This window comes from Mustelus asterias, chromosome 21 (genome assembly GCF_964213995.1).
Source record: "Mustelus asterias chromosome 21, sMusAst1.hap1.1, whole genome shotgun sequence".
NCBI lineage: Eukaryota > Metazoa > Chordata > Chondrichthyes > Carcharhiniformes > Triakidae > Mustelus > Mustelus asterias.
This window is the reverse complement of record NC_135821.1, coordinates 30,113,774-30,119,773: the sequence shown is the minus strand read 5'-3', so window position 1 is coordinate 30,119,773 and position 6,000 is coordinate 30,113,774. Positions and strand designations below refer to the sequence as shown.

At 48.7% G+C, this 6,000-nt stretch overlaps 1 protein-coding gene across 2 annotated transcripts in view; it reads left to right on the top strand.

Annotated features, from left to right (window-relative positions):
- Positions 1–391: 391 nt before the first annotated feature.
- The window catches only part of septin3 (septin 3), a 102,229-nt gene continuing 96,620 nt past the window's right edge, over positions 392–6,000 (top strand). For both annotated transcript variants that reach the window (XM_078237681.1, XM_078237679.1), the window contains exon 1: positions 392–436. The gene's annotated coding sequence lies outside the window, so the exon portion shown is untranslated. The remainder of the gene's footprint in view (positions 437–6,000) is intronic.

Here is a 6,000-nt window from a genome sequence, read left to right as displayed (position 1 = left end):
TACGTGCAGCAGTCTGCAGAACCTGATAAGTTAACTGCCTCAAACCCATCACCTTTTTATTTAGCTTTGATAGGAAATGTAATCCTTGCTGGAGCGCTCGGCTGTGCAGCAGTGCGAGCGATTGGGGCCCATCAACGCTAACTAAACGTGGCCACCGTGCAGCAGAGCTTTGTGGGATGGACAGCCATGGGGTGTTCTGGGAAGGGAGCCTGGAGTAGGCTGACATCAGGCTGGTGACGTGCAGGGTACGGGGCTTTCTGCTGCACAGCTGTTAGCAGTTCTCTTATCAGTCCTCTCCACGTGCCATGTTTCTGTGAAATACAGACCAGGAGCCAATGGAAATGAGCTATGCCAAGTAACTCAGTGCGTCACTGATTCCTATCAGCTCATGTTTCTCTCAACACAATCCACAGAAAAAGACCCAAACAGCCCAGCTGTGAGTATGGATTTCTTCTACTTTTATAAACTATACTGTTTCACAACATGTTATATCTCTGTAATGCTATTCCTGTAATGTAACAGTGGTTAGCACTGTTGCCTCACAGCGCTGGGGACCCAGGTTTGATTCCTGGCTTGGGTCTGTGCAGAGTTTGCACGTTCCCCCCGTGTCTGCGTGGGTTTCCTCCGGCTGCTCCAGTTTCCTCCAAAGATGTACAGGTTCGGTGGATTGGCTGTGCTAAATGTGTGGGAGATAGGCTGGGGGGCTTTGGGTAAGATACTCTTTCAGAGAGTCAGTGCAGACTCGATGGGCCAAATGGCCTTCTTCTGCACTGCAGGGATTCTATGATTCTGTGGCTACAATCTGGACTGTATGAAGAGCGAGAGAGTGAACAGTGGGTGCACAGAAAAGGAGGAATGGGGGACGAGTCCCGAGAATCACAATCCATTGATTGGGTTTTTAAATGGGCTTTGGATGGTGGGAGAGTGATAGCGAGGTGGGGGAGGTAGTTATGGAGAATGGGAGTGACTGAAAGAAAACGTGGGGGTGAAGTAAGCGGGGCACAGGTCTCCAGGGAATGGGGGTGGGGGGGCAGCATTATGTTCAGCTGCAGGGGTCACTGAGCTGGCATGTTTTTTTAATTCATTCATGGAACATGGGCATCGCTGGCTGGCCAGCATTTATTGATGATGTGGAGATGCCGGCGTTGGACTGGGGTAAACACAGTAAGGAGTCTAACAACACCAGGTTAAAGTCCAACAGGTTTATTTGGTAGCAAAAGCCACTAGCTTTCGGAGCGCTGCCCCTTCATCAGGTAAGTGGGAGTTCTGTTCACAAACATGGCATATAAAGACTCAAACTCAATCTACAAAATAATGGTTGGAATGCGAGTCTTTACAGGTAATCAAGTCTGAAAGGTACAGACAATGTGAGTGGAGAGAGCGTTAAGCACAGGTTAAAGAGATGTGTATTATCTCCAGACAGGACAGTTAGTGAGATTTTGCAAGCCCAGGCAAGTCGTGGGGGTTACAGATAGTGTGACATGAACCCAATATCCCGGTTGAGGCCGTCCTCATATGTGCGGAACTTGGCTATCAGTCTCTGCTCAGTGACTCTGCGCTGTTGTGTGTCGTGAAGGCTGCCTTGGAGAACACTTACCCGAAGATCAGAGGCCAAATGCCCGTGACCGCTGAAGTGTTCCCCAACAGGAAGAGAACACTCTTGCCTGGTGATTGTCGAGCGGTGTTCATTCATCCGTTGTCGTAGCATCTGCATAGTTTCCCCAATGTACCATGCCTCGGGACATCCTTTCTTGCAGCGTATCAGGTAGACAACATTGGCCGAGTTGCAAGAGTATGTACCGTGTACCTGGTGGATGGTGTTCTCACGTGAGATGATGGCATCCATGTCAATGATCTGGCACGTCTTGCAGAGGTTGCTGTGGCAGGGTTGTGTGGTGTCGTGGTCACTGTTCTCCTGAAGGCTGGGTAGTTTGCTGCGGACAATGGTCTGTTTGAGGTTGTGCGGTTGTTTGAAGGCAAGAAGTGGGGGTGTGGGGATGGCCTTGGCGAGATGTTCGTCTTCATCAATGACATGTTGAAGGCTCCAGAGAAGATGTCATAGCTTCTCCGCTCCGGGGAAGTACTGGGCGACGAAGGGTTCCGCACACATGAGGACGGCCTTAACCGGGATCTTGGGTTCATGTCACACTATCAAATAATCCCCACGACTTGCCTGGGCTTGCAAAATCTCACTAACTGTCCTGGCTGGAGACAATACACATCTCTTTAACCTGTGCTTAACCCTCTCTCCACTCACATTGTCTGTACCTTTAAGACTTGATTACCTGTAAAGACTCGCATTCCCAACCATTATTTTGTAAATTGAGTTTGTGTCTTTATATGCCCTGTTTGTGAACAGAACTCCCACTCACCTGATGAAGGGGCAGCGTTCCGAAAGCTAGTGGCTTTTGCTACCAAATAAACCTGTTAGACTTTAACTTGGTGTTGTGAGACTTCTTACAGCATTTATTGCCCATCCCTAGTTGCCCTTGTTCAGAGGGCAGCTAACATTGCTGTGTCTCTGGAGTCACATGTAGGCCAGACCGGGTAAGGACGGCAGATTTCCTTCCCTAAAGGACATTCGTGAACCAGATCGGTTCTTCCGTCAATCGACAATGGGTCATCAGTAGATTCTTAATTCCAGATATTTTTTATTGAATTCAAATTCCACCATCTGCCGTGGCGGGATTCGAACCCGGGTCCCCAGAACGTTAGCTGAGTTTCTGGATTAATTGTCTCGCGATAATACCACCGGGCCATCACCCTCTCCATATCGCCACAGGGGGCTTCCACAGCCAAAGCAAGGATCGTCAAGTCAATTCAACCAGGCAGGTTGAGCTGCAACGTGGCACCCGCAGGGTTAATGGAATGGGAATTGTGTGAGTGGCAGCAAGGTGTGGGAGAGGAGGGTGATGGGATTATGGAGATGGGCCAATGTTTAGTGTGGAGTTGGGAACCCAGTGAGCTGCGTGTTTGAGACATTGGGGTTGGATGAGGAAAGGCTGTGACTAACAGGCAGTGGGTGATGGTTTGGTTTGAGGATGAGGCAGTCTGATTAAGGGACCGGATGTACAGATGGAAGCAGCTTGGAGTGAAGGAGAGAGCATCAGAAGCAGCGACCGTGTCACTGCCCCAAAGCAGCCACGTCACCGTCAGAGCAGGCTGCTGCCAGAGCAATAAAAAAACAATTCCTAGCTGCTGCTTTTCCGAGCACCTTAACTTCCAGTCAGTGCTGAGCCTCAGCATCACAATCTATTAAAGGAAGCAGCCTGTTTCTATGCTGCTTTATGAATAAGGCATCTTGCAGAGTGATGCTGGCAGCGTGTAACTACTGGTGTGAGAGATTTAACCGCGAGTGCAGTGTGGAAGTTCTGTCTCCCTTATTCCACATTGCTCATCATAACCCATCCGACTAATCTGCTTTGATTTGATTTATTATTGTCACATGTATTAACATACAGTGAAAAGTATTGTTTCTTGCGCGCTATACAGACAAAGCATACCATTCACAGAGAAGGAAAGGAGAGAGTGCAGAATGTAGTGTTACAGTCATAGCTAGGGTGTAGAGAAAGATCAACTTAATGCGAGGTAGGTCCATTCAAAAGTCTGACACCAGCAGGGAAGAAGCTGTTCTTGAGTCGGTCGGTACGTGATCTCAGACTTTTGTCTCTTTTTCCCGATGGAAGAACGTGGAAGAGAGTATATCCGGGGTGCGTGGGGTTCTTAATTATGCTGGCTGCTTTGCCGAGGCAGCGGGAAGTGTAGACAGAGTCAATGGATGGGAGGTTGGTTTGCGTGATGGATTGGGCTACATTCACAACCCTTTGTAGTTTCTTGCGGTCTTGGGCAGAGCAGGAGCCATACCAAGCTGTGATGCAACCAGAAAGAATGCTTTCTATGGTGCATCTGTAAAAGTTGGTGAGAGTCGTAGCAGACATGCCAAATTTCCTTAGTCTTCTGAGAAAGTAGAGTCATTGGTGGGCTTTCTTAACTATAGTGTCGGCATGGGGGGACCAGGACAGGTCGTTGGTGATCTGGACACCTAAACACTTGAAGCTCTCTGCTTCATGCTTCATTCATTCACTGCTTCATCCTCTTCACTCTACCTGCCCGTTCCTGACTACCTCTTCCTAAATTCTGCTAATGTGGAGGTGCCAGCGTTGGACTGAGGTGAGTCCCACTCACCTGATGAAGGAGCAGCGCTCCGAAAGCTCATGATTCCAAATAAACCTGTTGGACTTTGACCTGGTGTTGTGAGACTTCTTACTCAATTCTACTGGAGAAGTCCCTCAGCTGAAAAAATAATGAGGCTTCTTGCTGCTTGCTCAATCTCTCCTGTTGGAGAGCCGTGATACACGGGCACATTGTGAGTGGACAATCCATCACTGGCTGCAATCATCTTTATGCCGGTTAATCAGGATTACTTAGAGTTTGCACATTCTCCCCGTGTCTGCGTGGGTTTCCTCCGGGCGCTCCGGTTTCCTCCCACACTCCAAAGATGTGCAGGTTTGGTGGATTGGCCATGCTAAATGTGCAAGGCTAGGGCAGGAGGAGTGGACCTGGGTAGTTACCCTTACAGTGAGTCAAAGAACAAAGAACAGTATAGCACAGGAACAGGCCCTTCGGCCCTCCAAGCCTGCGCCAATCATGATGCCTGCCTAAACTAAAACCGTATGCACTTACGAAGTCCGTATCCTCCCATTCCCATCCTATTCATGTATTCGTCTAGTTGCCCCTTAAATGCCGCTATCGTACCTGCTCCCACCACCTCCCTGGGCAGCGCGTTCCAGACATTCACCACCCGCTGCGTAAAAAACTTGCCTCTCACATCTCCTCTAAACTTTTCCCCACGCACCTTAAACCCATGTCCCCTAGTACTTGACTTTTTAAATTATTATCATCATGAGTCAGTGCAGACTCAATTTGCCGAATAGCCTCCCTCGGCACTGCAGGGATTCTATGGTTCTGTGGAAGTTGTTCTTGTCTGATGGGTCCCACAGCCCATATGACAAGCCCTTGCAGCTAAAGGGATCAAGGGGTATGGAGAGAAAGCGGGAGTGCGATACTGAAAGTGCATGATCAGCCAGGATCATATTGAATGGTGCAGGCTCGAAGGGCCGAATGGCCTCCTCCTGCATCTATTTTCTATGTTTCTAAACCAACTGAAAGCTCCAGCCTCAACTTGCTGGGACTCTGGAGTGGTGTTTGAACCCAGCACCTTGTGCTACGGAGATGGGGATATTATTGCCAAGCTTAAAACCCACTCCACAAGGTAACACATTGGTTTCTCTCAGAATACAGGAGCTGTCACAGTTTGTGCAGTGAGCGGGTGGGAGAAAATGCTTCTAGATTCCAGAAGACAGCACAAGTTTTATTTAAGAAATAAATTCAGATCCCCAGACCTCATTGAAATGAAACTTAAAGTCCATACGGCAAAATAAATCAATGTGTTCCCATTGAGTTCTCTTCCTCTCTCTCTGCTGCAGTAACCTGGGGCCTTGTGCACAGATATAGGGGCCTTTAAATCAATCTGTAATTAAGTTCAGTTACCTTCAGGGTACAGATGCTGAATTGGATTTGCCGCTCCTTCCAAGAACAAAGAACAGTACAGCACAGGAACAGGCCCTTCGGCCCTCCAAGCCTGCGCCGATCACGTTTACCTATCTAAACCAAACGCTTATATCCCTCTATTCCCCGTTTGTTCATGTGTCTATCCAAGATAAGTCTGAAACGTGGCTAACGTATCTGCTTCAACCCCCTCACTTGGCAGTGCATTCCAGGCCCCCACCACCCTCTGTGTAAAAAACCTCCCCTGCACATCTCCACTGAACCTTTCCCCCCTTATCTTGAACATGTGCCCCCTTGTAATTGTCATTTCTGCCCTGGGGAAAAAGCTTCCATGTAACTATTCCACCTCTCTGAGCTTACTTTAGTCTTGCCAACCCACCAACCTCGGTCCACAGTCCCTCGGGATTGATAACATCTGGACAAAAATTGGAG